At 45.0% G+C, this 16,572-nt stretch overlaps 2 long non-coding RNA genes across 2 annotated transcripts; one reads left to right on the top strand and one right to left on the bottom strand.

The window, feature by feature from the left end:
• The first annotated feature begins 457 nt into the window (after positions 1 to 457).
• On the top strand, positions 458 to 15,375 carry LOC109287851. Its single transcript, XR_002094984.1, has 3 exons — positions 458 to 468; positions 12,170 to 12,176; positions 15,297 to 15,375. It is a non-coding gene; the product is annotated as an uncharacterized LOC109287851 (long non-coding RNA).
• Positions 756 to 15,371, bottom strand: LOC109287850. The gene is made up of 3 exons (XR_002094983.1): positions 15,287 to 15,371; positions 14,590 to 14,596; positions 756 to 769 (listed from the first exon to the last, which is right to left on the bottom strand). It is a non-coding gene; the product is annotated as an uncharacterized LOC109287850 (long non-coding RNA).
• Positions 15,376 to 16,572: the final 1,197 nt, after the last annotated feature.

The raw sequence follows: 16,572 nt of genomic DNA on the forward strand, positions 1-16,572 counted from the left end.
GTCAGGCCCAGGCGGCGTACAGGGCTATGACCTGGGTGGATGCCCAGGACTATGACAAGGTCAAGGCGGAAATATTGCGGAGGCTGGACATAACGCCAGAGAGGCACCGCCAGGCCTTCCGAGGGAGGAAACCAAGAGAGGCGAAGGCCCCTCAAATGTTATGGCAGAGCCTTGCAGACCTGATGAATAAGTGGCTCAGGCCAGAGGCCGTCTCTAAGGAGGAATTATGTGATCAGATCCTCTTAGAGCAATTTATAACAGACCTCAATGAGGAGACGCAGAAGTGGGTGCGGTGCCACTGCCCAACATCATCTCGGGAGGCCCTGCAGCTGGCTGAGCAGTTCGATATGGCCCAAGGGGATCTACGTCGAGACAGAGGTATGAAGGGGCAAGATATAAGTGCGAAGAGGGACAAGGAGAGCAAGGGGAGCAGGAAGGGGACTCCTCCCGGACCAACATGCTTCCTATGTGGACGAAAAGGGCATATCGCCTGGAACTGCCCTCAGGATTTTGGTCAAGGCCCACAAAGGACCTAGACTTCCCCGACAGCCATCCAAGGTCGGGGGAAACCCCAGAAGTGGAGTTGATGGAGTGTGGGGTGGGCAGCAGCTGGTCCACGAAGGTTCAACCTTTACCCAAAGTGAGGGTGTGAGTCGAAGGCCACCCCATCCCGGCAGTCGTGGACACAGGATGTATGCAATCATTAGTGTGCCCCTCGTTGGTCGACTGGAAACAAGTGCCACGGTGTGCCGGGGTGCAAATGATATGCCTCCACAAACAGAAATCTCATTTTGAAAGGCGGTTGCTGGACGTTCAAGTGCAGGGGATTTGGAGAAGAATCCCAGTGGGGCTGGACGAAGGGATCCTGTACCCCATGATCTTGGGTCGGGATTGGCCCGAAATATTGGAAGTACTAGCATCGCTCCATGAGTACAAGGACCTGAGAGAGAGGCTAGTCAGGAACGACACCGACGCACCCAACGACATAGAAATGGAGGCCTTGGCTAACAACAGTCGATTCCATGAGGCCCAAGAGGGTGACGAGGAGCTGAGACCATTTCGAGAGGCCGACCTCGCGAGAGCCAACACCCAGGTAATCTCCCCAGAACAAGGAAAACAGGTTCCCCGGGTTGAGATATGGAAGGGGTTGCTATATAAGGTCAAACGAGGCAGGGCCGAGGGACAGGAAATTGCCCAACTTGTTATACCTCAACCCTATAGAGAGCCCATCCTATGCCTAGCACACAGGAACCCCCTTGGGGGACATCTAGGAAAACACAAAACCGAGGCGCATTTAACGAGGTGGTGGTTCTGGCCCCATATGTATGAGGACATTGAGACGTATTGTAAAACCTGTGAGTTGTGCCAGAAAGTGAGCACTCACAAGCCCCCTAAGGTGCTCTTACGGCCGATGCTGGTGGTGTGAGAGCCATTCGCCCAGGTGGCCTTAGATGTAGTTGGCCCTCTGCCCTGTAGCATAGCGGGACACCAGTTCATGCTGGTGGTCATAGACTACACGACCCGGTTCCCGGAAGCCAGTCCTCTGAGAGCCGTCACAGGGCCCAAGGTGGCAGAGGAGTTGATGAAGTGGGTTGCCAGGTTCAGAATCCCCAGGGAAATTATCATGGACCAGGGGTCCAATTTTATGTTCTCAGTGTTGGGGGCTATGAGTAAGGTGCTTCAGATCCGCCACCTGAAGACAGCGGTGTACCACCCCCAGACAAACGGGCTGGTGGAACATTTTAATGGTACGTTAAAAGGGATGCTGCGTTGGTGCGCTCAGGTTGAGCCTAAGAAATGGAACTTGATGGTCCCACCCCTACTGTTTGCAGTCAGGGATGCCCCGCAGGCATCATTGGGGTACTCGCCCTTTGAATTAACATTTGGACATCAACCTCGCAGCCTGTTAGACATCGTGAGGGAAGGGTGGGAAGCAGACCCGAATCCAGGCGAGGGAGCCTCCGAGTACGTCCAAGATATGCAGGAGCATCTCTGGGTAGTTAGGAATGTGGCCCAAGGCAATCTGGAACAAGCCCAAAGCAGGCAGAAAGAAAGATATGACGTTCATACTAAGAAACGGGAATTAACAGTGGGGCAAAAGGTGCTTGTGCTGCTACCTAGTTCAACCAGCAAGTTTTTAACGTGTTGGCAGGGACCGTTTACAGTTGTGAGGCGAGTAGGCCCCATTGATTATGAAGTGTTGCGCCCGGGGGCGAAAAAAGAGAGACAGATCTATCACATTAACCTCCTTAAGGAGTGGCACGAGCCCGCGGGCCTATTAATTTCTCCCGATCCCAAGGCGGACGAAGTTGGGGTACAAATCAGGGTTAGCCCCGAAAGCCCCAAGGAGGGAGACCAAGTCCCGGTAGGGAGGCAGTTAGAACCTAAACAACTCCAACAATTGCAAGGCTTAGTTGAGGAGTTTCAGGATGTTTTCACGGAGCAGCCAGGGAAAGCAACCAGGGTGGAGCACAAAATTATAACCAAGGAGGGCCAGATAGCGCGTGAAAAGTGGCACAGAATCCCATACCATAGATACCAGCCGATAAAAAGGGAACTAGAGAAAATGTTGGAACAAGGGATCATCCCAGCATCCCGTAGCCCCTGGCGCAGCCCCTTGGTGGCCATGGGAAAACCAGATGGGAGTTTGAGGCTGTGCGTGGACTTTCAAAAATTAAACGCCCTGACGCAGTTTGATGCGTTTCCTATGCCCCAAGTCAGTGAGCTCGTGGAACACATAGGCCAGGCGAAGTTCATTTCAACCCTTGATTTGTCAAAGGGTTACTGGCAAATCCCGTTAAGAAAGGAGGACCAGCCAAACATGGCCTTCGGCACACCATGGGGCCTTTTTGAATTTAAAAGAATGCCGTTCGGGCTTAATGGGGAGGCAGCCACCTTTCAAAGGCTGATTGACTGGGTCCTCACGCCACATCAAGGGTATGCCTCCGCTTACATAGACAACATCATGCTATATATGGAGATATGGGAGCAGCATCTAAAGGCCCTAAGGGCCATCCTGCTCTAATTAAGGCAGGCTGGACTAACAGCTAACCCCAAGTAATGTGCCCTGGGCAAGAGGGAGACCAAGTATCTTGGTTTTCTAGTGGGGCAAGGCAAGGTAAAACCCCTTGCGGATAAGGTAAAGGCTATTCGGGACTACACAGCTCCGGCAACTAAGAAACAAATGCAGGCATTCTTGGGGCTGGCCAGCTATTACCGGAGATTTATACCCAGGTTCGCCGAAATAGCCAACCTGCCCGTTGAGACAACAGAGGGCCAGAGAACCTGCAATATCGAGTGGAATGTGGAATGGCGGAAGGCTTTTGAAGACCTCAAATGGGCTTTGTGCCAGGAGGTGATCCTCCATACTTCCAATTTCGCCCTGCCTTTCACTTTACAGACAGATGCCTCCGCCTTCACGCTCGGAGCGGTACTGTTCCAGGAGGTGGAGGGAGTGGAGCGGCCGATAGCATACATCAGCAAGAAGCTCAACGAGCATGAAAGAAGGTACTACACTATAGAGCGGGAGTGTTTAGGATTCTGGTGGGGGGTAGACTACTTTAGGTACTACCTCTTAGGGCATGAATTCAAGCCAATAACTGACCGTGCCCCTTTGAGATGGCTGAATACAGCCAGGACGGATAACACCCACATAATGCAGTGGGCCTTGGCTCTCCAACCCTTCTGATTCTGTGTAGAATACAAACCCGGGAAATGGAACACCGTGGCAGATTTTCTGTTGAGGTGTGAGGAGGAGAACCCCAGTGCCAAGTCAGAAGAGCCGGAGGGACTGAGACAGGAAAGGAAAACGCCTAGCAGCGTCTTGAGGGGTGGGATATGTGATGGGGAGAAGGAGCCGGTAGGCTCCGAGGCTCCCCGCCCAGGCACAAACACAGGAATCACACGCCCACAGACCCAAGATGCTGGTCAGGAACTCACCTCTTCCAGGTGCACGGAGGAAGGAGGGGTTGGCACGGACAGGGCCGGCATAAAGAAGACGCCGGCGCAAGCCAGGGAGGAGGCGGCAGAACTGGAAGGAGGTAGCGGAGGAGCTGAAGCCGTCTGGAGTGCCTGCCGGCGGATGAGAGCTGTCCTCTGACATGGCCGGACCTTCTGGAGGAAGGGTAAGCCCCGGCAGGGCTTCTGAGCCCAGGCAGTGGGTCTAGTAAGGTCGCGGACTGTTTGCAGCCGTTCAGGAGTGGCAGGAACCCGGCAAGGGCCAGGTACCATATAAACTGTAATAGAGGAGCAATCCCTGGCTGGGAAACCTTGGCTCCTGTAAGGAGGGGTTGAGCAGTTCCAGGGAGCCCTAGTGAGGACTGAAGAGCTCCTGGAGAGCTAAGGAAGGGGTTTCAACCCCACGGCATACAGGGGAATATTGGTGGATGTCTGCTGAGGGTCGAAGCAGTCACCACGATCTAGGAAACCCCTGGCCATAGCATTTTGTTTACCTTTGCATTTCTTTTATGGACAATCTGAGTAATCTATGAACACGTGGTCTGCCCTGATAGGCAGCCATGACCTGGTGGAATGGGCGAGGGTGTAGGGGTGGCGGAGCCCTCATCAACGTGGGACCCACGGGACGCTAAGGAGTCTCATATTTGGACGACACGCGCCAGACCATCTGATCCAATCAGTATTACTATCAAAGTCGTGGCAGGTGAGGCAAGCGCGTGTAAAACGTCCGACCACAGGTGAGCTGCCCCTTGGCGACTGGTAAGCGGCCCTGACGCGGGGAGGCGGTAGTGACGCACCCCGCGACACCCTGGCTGGGGACTGTGCAGGCCAGGGTGGGGGTTTAAACGCCTCTCTAATCATAGTGTTCTGCTGGGGCCTGGCCACTTCCCCCCTCAGCTCAGCATTGTAGAAGGGATGGGAGGCCTCATTTTAGCAACCCCTGGCTTTTAGCCTGACTCACTGCAGGCACGTGCCTGCATTTCCTGATTCAAAAGTGAATGTCTATGCACTTGTAAATCAGTTCAATTTCTGCAGTTTAGACTAACCTGCAAAGATTGAATCAATTCAGGTTTGGGCTTTTTGAATGTCTGCCCTAGCTAGAGACTTCAGTGTCACAAGGAACTGAGCAGAAAATTCCCTTGCACAAGACAGTTTGGTTCTGGGGAATATGAGCTGGCTAGCCATTGTCCCTTCTTTATAGAAAGCCCATCAGAAGCTGAGATTGTATTCATCTCTCTGAAAGCCTGAGCAATTAGCCCAATGGAATTCAGTGCCCATTAAATGGAACTCATAACCAGAGGAGTCGGTAGAGGCAGGTGGTATAGCCAGATTAAAAAGGGAGCTAGACAAATTTGTCCACATATCTATAAGTTCTATAAGATCTTTAAGTATATATCTTTAAATAAGATTTGATATATCAAATATATATCAATAAATAAGATTATAGATCTATAAATAAGATTATACGATCTAGTTGGGGATGACCTCTTGAGGTCCCTTCCAACCCTAATTGTCTGTGATTCTATTAATAGTTATTAAATACAAGTCAGAGATGTTTCCTCTGTCATCAGTAAGTGAATGGTGGTATATGCCAGGAGTGATAGATCACTCTAGATTAATCTGACCCAGTATGGTACTTCTGAGCTAAGTACAGAAATTCAAAAAGGCCAAGGCTGATTTGATTCAATCTGTGCAGGTTAATCTAAACTGCATAGTTTGAAACAATAAGCAAGTGAATAGACATTCACTTTTGATTCCAGAAATGCAGCCATATGCCTGCAGTGGCCTAGGCCAGAAACTAGGGGATGCTAGAACACATCCCTACTCAGCTGGAGTAGACAGCTTGGGCCAAAGCTAGCCCACCCACCCTGTGAGCTGGGGGGGGATGATGGCAGGGAGGTGTAAAGCAATCTGGGATGCTGGAGGACTGTGAGTTAACTTGAATCTGGAGGGGATATGGGGCAGAAGTTCAATAGGTTTGATACTACATCTATCCTAAACTAGTTTTGGTCATTTTGAAAGTGGTTTATCGGCACTGGACTTCTGTTGTGTTACAGATTTGAACCAGTTTCTGATAACTAATACCAGTTTATGTGCAATTTCTGTCCCTAACCTTTATGTTCTTAGGCTAAATGGACTGCCCACGGGAATGCAGCACATCTCAAAGATGGCTGGTATACCAGGCTTGTGGCTGTCATTTTCTCTAACTCTGAGTGTATTCACGGTGGTTGTTGCAGCACGGTCATAAAGTCATAGCTAAATCCTCAGGTTTCATCCTGTCTGTTCTGCGCTGTTTGATATTTCAAAATAAGATTCTATGAAACCTTGCAATTTGACACAGAAAAGTCTCATACAGTAATGTACTGGAGTTTCTGCCCAAGCTCCTAGCTTTGCAGCAGAGTATCAATGATTTTGTGGGAGTTCAGTCAGTGAGTCATAGCATTAATAACTTTAACAGACTTTTGTGCATTAATGCCCTATAGTGAATGATAATTCTGAGTCTTAGCTGATGGAAAATTCTCAGCTTTTTGTCTTATTTTATTTAAAAAGTTAGAAATAAAAGTACTGTATATTGTAAATAATGTGTTCTTTTTTCTCCCTGGATTTTATTCTGCAATGAATGTCATTTATCAAATATAAAAATGATGGAATGAATTGCATAAGTCATCTTAAATGTGATTTGCCACTTGCCTGATTGTTCAGAAGTGCATGCATGCTTAATTAATCTAATTGGTCAATGCACAAATAAGGAGCAAATTTACAGTCTCTCTGCCATCTTCAATAAAGTATTTTGGCTTCCTAAGATAAATAATGTATTCTACAGAAGAAAGCCAGACAGTACTCATGGGGAGTAGGCTTCTTTTATAATAAAATATGGAATAACTATAGCAGTTCTTTCTTTTGTCTTTCTCTGTTTCTATTAAACTATTCTGTTCATTGTATAGAGTTCTTATTTCTCCCACCAAAGACCATAAAATTCCTTTCTAAGTGTGGCAGAAGTCATATTAGACACTTTGCCTTCAGATGAAGAAATTAATTTCACTTGTGAAATATGAGTTTGGTGGCTTCAGGCTAGTACCTGCCACTTTGTGTGTGCATGCATTCCCACATTGATATAAATATATGATAGGATACTGTAACACAGGCCTGGCTACTGAGTGCTTCATGTTGTTATGCTGCAAAGCTTTGCTATTCAGAAATGGTGGTAGTTCACAAAGAACTTAATTGCTCCAGCTCAGAAAGCACAGTCTTCTCAGCTAAGACATTACTGTAAATGGTATAGGGCTACCAGCTGAACAGTCTTGAATTTACCTAGTAATCATAAATGATACACACACTCCATATCATTGGCTTGGTGGATTATTTAGATTGTAGTGGGGTGCTGTCCCTCTCCAAGTATGAGGTATAAACACTGTTGGACACAGTGCCACAAACTCAAGATGGGTAGCCTAGTATGCTACAACAAATCTTAGGTTGCTGAAGTCATAGTGTATTTAGTAGACTAAAATGGCTATCACTGAATTAAAAAGTGAGGCTCAGGTGAAGGTATTTTTGAGTGGGCAAGAAGACTGGGAGAGGGAAACACAGCACAAATCAACATAGCACTTCCCACCTCAGCACTGAGATTTTGACAAGTGAAACAGGAGAAAAAAGTTAGAAAAGCTATGGGATTTCCTAACTGTGATTTCATAGGAACAGGCATCTAGGGAGAGAACTAGGATATGGTCACAGTAGTATGGATAAATCATTATGAAGAAGAACATGTCATTGTTTTTCCAGCTTCATTGACAAGCTTATCCTTTGCTACCTATCAGGAAATCTGCCAACAGTAACCTAATCACCAGTTCAACATTTTGCAACCCAGCATACAGGAAGGATATCTATCACCAGCTGATTTCAGCTTTGACACATGTACATCTAAATAATTTGAATTATACCAGTTTTAGCAATCTTCTTGTAATTTTCTTTAGGTTACTAGTTCCTAGATGGAAACCCTTTTTTTGGTGGGTTCACTCCAGCTATAGTCCTACTGCCTGCATGGGAGAGATTTTGTGTGACCCTGATTGTTATTTATTTATTTTTAAATATTGTCTCATCATCCCACTCCACTGTAAATAGCAGGAAATCGTTTGTTCTAGGTGTTTGGCCCTCTAGTTCCACCTTGTTTCGTGCTTTTCAGGTACCAATACAAGATCGGTTACGTGTATGTTCTTTGCAGACATGCTCTGAGGTGAATCCTTCCAGAATTGGAGGGGGTGTACTTGGGACTTCCTTTGAAGATTTGGAAAAGAGTCCTTCTTTGATGAGGTTGGTTCTCTTCTAGCTTGCAGATGCACAAGAAACTCTGAACCTGATTCTCTAATAAGGTGCACTGGTTTTAGGCTGGCAGTGATGCAAGCAACAGAAAATTATTTCTCCTGAATGGAGAATCAGGCACACTCTGGCAGAGCAGGACTATGTGTCTGAAGGTAAAAACTGACTGTGGTTCTTATTGCTTCCATTTATTATCTAGCTCTTCCAAAAATATTGCATAAATGTTAACTCTTCAATCCTTATGTACTCTTAATCCATTTTGTGGAATAAGAAAATGAGGTAGAGATGTTAGAAGACATCTTTTCAAAAATATGCAGGACTCAACTCCACTTGAAAACTAAAATCTGGAGTAGAATCTCATTATGCTACACTGACTGGAGGTTTCTCATTGACTTCTGGAGGGGTCAAGATTTCACCCCTGGTCTTTATGAATGTGCTACCCTGGGATTAAGATGAGAAAGTCTGTTGTTTCCTAGAAGCTCAAATCATGCCTTCCTCTATAAGCAGCTACTAGGATTAATTAATTTCTGAGAGCTGGATAGTCTTCAAAACGGAAGTTTCCATTTGCTCTCCAGTGATCAGAGTGACATATTTAAATTTCATATTACCAAAGAAAGAGCTCTGGGTGGTATATTGAAGAACCAGCTTTTGCTCTGTTTGAGTATAGCAATTAATACAGTTCTCCTGCAAGGCAAATTAATGTGAAACCATCAAACTGGCATGTTAGTACCATGGGGACTAGTGTGCATGTATCACGAGGCAGGAAGCATGGAGTTTTATACAAGTGTTTTTGAAAATATTTTAGCAGTAGTTTTGGTCTAGCAAAATGGTTTAATGTAACATGTGACCCCACTGGACTCCTAGTCCCTGGCGAGGGTGATGGTAATAAAAAATAAAGAAGTAATAATCTGGATTCAGTTATTAAATAAATAAATCCAGTATTGGATAAATGGATGCTCTCAACTATTTTATAGTGTGTAACACTGTTTGCTCTCCACTGTTTGTAATATTTTTGTAGAAACTGGACTAACATTTCTTTCTGTATGTATTTCAGCATCAGCCCCATACAGAGCTCCATAAGCGTGGAACTCTTTTGCTGCACAGAGCTTCTGGGAGTATTGGGGTCAAAATATTTCTCCACTCTCCATTTCTCTTTTACAAAAAATATTTCTGTCTATCCTACATATTTGTTATGGCCGTGCGAAGCTTCAGTCGCTGAGTCGATTCAACAGAGATTCGGCCCGATGCGGCAGCTGAATCTCGGAATCAGAATTGAATCAAGTGCCCCTATAATCTCTCTGAATCGAATTGGAACCTTCCAAATTGATTCAGAGAGATTTGGAAAGATTCAATGATGTGGACATAGACACAGCTTTAAATGTTTTTTGTACATACCTCAAGGTACCAGGTGGCTTGTGAATGCTGAGATGATGGGGTGGATGGAGGTCCCACAGGAGCACCAGGGGATCCCCAGCATGCTCAGTAATGGACCAGAAGCACTGCCGTTCCACTTCTCAGTTCACTGCTGAGCATGGGGGGGGGACGGACATGCTCCTGTGGGATGCTCCATCTGCCCCACCATTGCAGCATTCTTGAGCCGCACCTGGTACTTCGAAGTATGTAGAAAAAACATTTAAAGCTGTGTATATGGCTGAATTGCTGATTCTCTGAATCAGCATCAAATCTTCAGTTACATATTTGGCTGAATCGAATTGGGACAGTGATCCAAATCAATGAATTGAATCACTGTCCCCAATTCAGGCTGAATCAGAATCCGAATCAAATACAGGCTGTTTCATACACCCCTAATATTTATATGCCCCTTCATAGTATTAGAAAACTAACCATCCAGGTAATTTTGTTTTTTGCTTCAGAAACTTCTGTGATGTAAGGAAGTACTTTTATTCCTATTTTATAATTGGAAAACTAAGGCAAAGATCAGACTAACATTTTTAGGTACCTCAACCCCCATGACAGAATCCACAGACCTGAGTTAAATGTGTAGATGCTTTTATGCAGTGCATCCCTAAGAATGGGATTCATGAGATTCAGCTGGGAGTTTCTACAGCATTTCCTGTTGGCTAGCAGCTTTGATAATGTATGTCTCAAGCCCCAGCAAGGGTCTGAATTTAGGTGCCTTATTCTATGCTCCTAGAAGGTGGTTCACGGGGTAAGGACAGAGATGCAAATTATGCAAATTAAAAGGAGGCGGGAGGAAGAGACTATCATCATCTACTCTGTAGCAGAGGTTTCATGTGTCAGCTCTTATCCCATAGTAAATGACAGCTAATGGACCCAGCTTACCCACAAGTGAAACTGGGTGGATCTATCTAGCAGTTAATTTCCACTTACTGTAGGATAAACCAGACATGCAAAACAATAGCCATGGGGGAGCTGATAGGTGCTATGTGCTCCCCTACTGCTTTAACTTAGCATAATTTGTTTGTCTCTACATCCACAGCCTTGACACTCTCCTGAATGTAGGTGCCTAAGCCCTTCCTTTCAAAGCTGATTGGGTATCTCTTCTTTCTTTCAAAACTGTAATGGTGGTATGTCCCTCTTGTACAATCACCTAGTAATTAGACCATTTGCCAGGGATGAGAAACTTTGGTTTTGTCCTTTGCCAGAGTGAATTCAAATCTTGAGGACTGCACTAAAGATGAGGTTTGAGGCTTTTTTAGGCACAGGGGGCATTTTCCACCCCCTTCTATTGAAAATGAAACAGTGTTGAATTGTACAGTGTTGTACAATTTACAAGGTTCTCTATGGCTGAGAGCGAGCAACGACTTGAGAGGATTCAGAGGGAAATGACAGAAATGCTAAATGGCTTGGAAAGCAAGCCATAGGTGGAAAGGCTGGAGGAACTAGGTTTATTTAGTGTAGAGAAAAGGCAATTAAGGGGACATATGATAGTAATGTTCAGATATTTGAAAGTCTGCCAGAAAGATGATGGAGAAGCCTTGCTTTCCTTTGCCATAGAGGGCCATGCAGGCAGGTTTAGAGGAAATCTTAGGAAAACCTTCCTAAGTGTAAGAGCAGTAGGACAGTGAAACAAGCTGTCTAGGGAAGTTTTATGATCTTCTTTGGTTTATAAAAAGAAGCTGAGCAGGTATATGTGTGGGATGTTTAGTAATAGGGGATCTTGCATCACTGCAGGGGGTTGGACTAGATGCTCTTTGAGGTCCTGTCCAGTCCTATGAATCTATGCTACTAAGATACTTATATGTTGTGAGGAATTCCTGCTCCAAAGACTTTGTGCATTTTATCCAATTACACTTTAATGTAAATTACATAAACAGTCCCTGGAATGGATATAGGAACCCAGATCTCCTTCTTGTCCCTCAAGGGAATGCCCTAATCACAAGGCTAGAGAGTCACTTTTACCCTCTCTCCCACTAGGGCAAAATGTCTCTTTAATTCTTTGGTGCAAAGTGACACATCTTTGACAGGAGGGTGGCCTGGCATATTGCTATGTTGTGAAGAAAACTGGCAGTGATTGCTCTGTTTTTTTATAGATTCTGATGCATTCTCTGGGAATGCTTAATTGTATGAGATAAAGTAGAGGATCCAGACAAGGCCTGAACCTGAGAGAGGCCAGCACTGTCAAGATGGAGATTTTTCACCTTTAGGCATTTAGGATACTTCAGTGTTGAAGGACATTGTGAGGTTAGGAGGCAGATGCATGAGTGCTTCTGGATTTAAATACGTGTGTATCTTTGTGGGCCTAAGCCTAAAGCTGTCTGTACTATCTTCTTGCTAAGCCTAGAACTACTGGCAAGAAACCAGTTCTATCCACTAATTTGCAGCCCAGCAATTAGACAGTGGCAGCCATTTGGATGCTAAGCATGCATCCTAGTACTAGTTAATCTTTCTACTTCCAGAGATGCACTAGGGCAAGTGCTCAGGTCCACTCTTGAGCCATCTATACTGCTTAGTTGCCAGGCTTGGACATGCATGAAACAGGAGCAAGTGGGCAGTTGGTTTCTTGGTGGCACACTCATCAGTATAGATATGGGCTAAATATCTCACTGGAGGTCACACAGGGGGCTTGTAACAGACCACTGGAGCATGCATCTGCAATCTGCTGCTAGTTAAACACAATATAGTTCCATGTTGCTTGGTTGCTTTTTATCTGCAAACATCTCTGACATCCCCATACAAGCACACCAGGGCACTGTATTCATTAGTTTATCAATTCTGCTGGTCAAGAAAAGAGAGGACAAAACTACATTTGCCTATGTTCTACTCAACATGTCTTACAAAAAAATTCTCATTGGGAGAAACCACTTGGTTTTAAAATGAATTAGAATCTAAAAGATTGTTGAATTGTTTGAGTCCTAAATTTCACCTAAATTGAAATACACTTAAATATGTGAAGACAATGTCTTCTTTAATTGCCGGTGAGATTTTCTATTATACAGCAAATTCCAAGTAGGGTCTAAATATCTCAAGATCTATACAAATAATAATAATTAGATGTTAAAGTGATAGAATATTATTAACCTGATTTAGTATGTTTCATTTATTCATTTACATTATGCCAGAATAATATAATGAACATTGAATTGGTGAAATAAAAGGTTCTATTTTGAGCTCAATTTACAATACCTACTGGTAGCTTTGAAGAGTAAGTGCTTATTGCTTACTTTGGATTGTAACACATTATCAATTAATTGCTCACAGCTCTCTGTTCTCAGTCTGTGTAGGCTGTGAGGAATGGTAAATGATTAACTTTCAATGACATAGGGTTTGAATTACAATGTTAGCCTTACACAGTATGAAATTTGCAAGTTTAATTTGGTGAAAATAACCCCTTTGTCTTGCAGCATTCTACTAGTAAGGCCAAGAACATGAGCTCAGCTCTCTGGCTGCTTTATAACCTTTCTTCTGTTTTCTACTTGCTGTTTCAGCCTCTTGCATATAGAACTTTCCTCAGTGGGCTGTCTCCTGTGTTTTTTCCTTATCTTACACATGCACGGCTGGGTTCCTGGGGAGTAGGAGTACCTGTAGGAGGAACAATGTCAGCCATGTGTTGTTCCATTTCTATGTTCTGAATAGCAGCAGATGCTTAAATCAAACAATACGGTCTGAGACATCAAGCCAATGTATGATGAGCAAAAACACTGCATTACAAAAAACAGGCTAGAAGAATAAAAAGTATTTATGACTTAATAGACAGATACAGTACAGTACAGCAATCACTCTGCCATGAGATAGGGAACAAATCTAACTCTCAGAGCACTGATAAACTGTAAATACACATTTCTCTTTAAGTTTTGTATAAGGCATCTTGTGCCACGGCTGTGATTAACTTGCCTTTTATACAGTATGTTCATCTAAGGAGCACAGAATGAACTAGCTAAGGATATTATGATTTACATTCTACAGATGAAGAAACGGAGGTACGTAGCAGGAGAATTTCTCAGGAATCCTGTGATAAAGTTGGGAAGGAAACCTTTTTATCCCAGTCCTGTGCCTTAACACCAGGAGTATTCTTTCCCTTCAATGCAAGTATTAGAAAATAAAACCTCATCTTCTCTCTCACAATAAGAAAAGGTGCATACTTACCACAGGGTAACAAATATGTGGTCCTGTGATTACAATCCAAGTAAAGACAAGGCACCACAGTTTTGTCAGAAGATAAAATAAGTGAAGTCAACCTTGGGTAAGATGTACACTGTTGTCATTACTTACTTATCTCAGAATGACTTGTTGCCACTTAGATTTTAAGTAGGCTAACACCTGTTAGCATAGGATCACTGCAAAAGAACATATTTTAGCTAAGACATAACTCAAAGCTAAACACCGTAGCGTAACCAGGAATAGAATAACTTTAGAGTGCCTGTCATTTCAGAAGTTTACAGCTTTGGTAGCATGTTTGTTACAAATATTGAAACATTCTGACAACGAAACATGGGCATCCCGCGCACATGTGCCATACTGCACAATTATAGCCATACCAGTGATTTGCCATGGAGCAAAAGTGGGTAAGGCTTTGTTGCTTGTCAGTTACTTGTCCTTAGTATCTACCCATGTACATGCTTCTATCCTGTGGTAGATGAAATCTAAACTACACTAGCCTATTCCTCAATGAAAGAATTTTCTTTGAAGGCTACTGTGTTTTGCATTTCATGTTTCGTGGGAGAAGAGCATGCACTAGAGTGATTCCTGCCCCTTTTGCTTCATGTAAATTGTTTGTATACCCATGCCCTCAGCAGCAGCTCATCAGAGCTATGCATCAAGGCAAGTTAATGCCAGCTTTTTGCAGTTTCTAAGCACTTTCCCTGCCTTTAACATCTTCTGGTAGGCTCCCTTTACTCCCTAACTTGAATTTTTTCCTTCTCTGGCAGTGAATTGGTGAGCATGTGACATACCCCCTTCCAGTGCTGTCACTTCTCTTTGAAAGGGTACCTACTGCATGCTCACTCACTCTCCTCTTCTTTGGAACAAGTGTCAAATGCAAAACATCACTAACATTTGAGGACTATTTGGATTTTAACTAGTTACTTTAGCAGTTTCAGGGTATTGGCAGTTTGCTTGTCTCCCATGCTTTTACTTATGGGCTAGGGACAGACATTACACATTAACTGGTTTAAGTGATCATAAACTGGTTTAAAGCTGTAACAGAACAGATGTTCAGTACAGATATACCAGTTTGAAAATGGCTGAAACCAGTTTGAGATAAACCTGATTAAATGTAGTATCAGGCTAAACTGATTTGGGTCAAACCCCTTGCTGGTTTAAGATAAACCAGACTTCCCCAGCATCCTGGCATGCTCTCTGGGCTGGGCGGGACTCTCTGCTCCACAGGAGAACTGGTCCCTCCCCTCTCCTCCCTCTCTGGAACTCCAGCAGAGACTGCAGGTACAGCAGGGTCTGCCTGGCTCCCCCTGCCCTACTCCCCACTCCCTGCCCTTGCTACTTGCTGCTCAAGCAGGAATCCACCCCTCCCTCCCTCCCATCTCCCACAGCATGTACCCCAGCCCCATGGACCCTAGGCATATGGTATACTGACTGATGTCAAGAGGTGCCTGTGTGTATATCTCCAATTTCACTGGGACAGGAAGACAGAACAGGGACCACTTAGGGCTTTTTGAAGCTAATCAAGAGGCCATCTGGCAAACTTTTTAAGAAGAGTTTGAACTAATGGACAGAGGCTAGTCTACTGTTGGGGTGATGAACACTGTTATCAGCCCCCTGCTGGCTTGCTTGCCTGTCAGTTTGCTGCAGACAGTATAAAGAAGCAGGAAGGGAGATTGAAAAGCTCCATATCATCAACAGCTGCATACACTACACGCCCCCCCCAGCCCCCTTGCCTCAGAGTGCTAGCAGGGGTCTGGCAACACTCCTGCCCCTTGAGCAGCCAACAGGGAACAGCTTGAGATGGTGCAGGCAGACCTCCCTAATCAAAGCAGCCTGCTGGGGCCTGGCTCCCCCCTCCCCTCAGCTCAGCACTAACGTAAGGGAAGGGAGGGCTGCTCTAGCACTCCCTGGCTTCTAGCTTGAGCCACTACAGGCATGTGCCTGGATTTTCTCAGTCCAGAGAGAATGTCTGTCTAGTTACAAACCAGTTCAGCCTACCCAGGTTAGACTAACCTGCAAAGATTGAATCAATTCAGGCTCAGGCTTTTTAACGTCTGTCCCTAACCATGGGGTACTGTTGATTTCATAGACATTAGGGCTGGAAGGGACCTTGGAAGATCATCCAGTCCAGCCCTGCACCTGAAGGGCAGGAAGTCAGCTGGGGTCATAGGATCCCAGAAAGATAAGCATCCAATTTACTCTTGAAGGTGTTCAATGTAGGTGGTTGAACCACCTCCGATGGCAGGCTGTTCCAGACCTTGGGGGCTCAGACAGTAAAGAAATTCTTCCTTATGTCTAGCCTGAAATGGTCTTGCAGTAGTTTATAACCGTTCGACCTCATTATCCCTTGGGGCACTCTGGTGATCAAACGTTCCCCCAGAAACTGGTGGTCACCCCGATGAACTTATAGGTGATCATCAGATCACCCCTGAGCTTGCACTTTTCCAGGCTAAAGAGTCCCATGGCTCTCAGCCTGTTGTCATAAGATCTATTTTCCTGACCTCTGATCATGTGCGTGGCTCTTCTTTGGACTCTCTCAAGCTTCTCCACATCCTTTTTGAATTAAGAGCCCAAAACTGGACATGGTACTCCAGCTGCGGCCTCACCAAGGCTTTCTCGACAATGACCAGCACATCACAAAAAGAGACATGTTTGGATGGGATGGGCTCCACCTTTGCCCTAAAGGTAAGTGTGTGTTTTCTTCTAGGTTGGTGGATC

Source organism: Gavialis gangeticus, unplaced genomic scaffold, assembly GCF_001723915.1.
Source record: "Gavialis gangeticus isolate Ggan-Ray unplaced genomic scaffold, GavGan_comp1, whole genome shotgun sequence".
NCBI classification, from domain to species: Eukaryota; Metazoa; Chordata; order Crocodylia; family Gavialidae; genus Gavialis; species Gavialis gangeticus.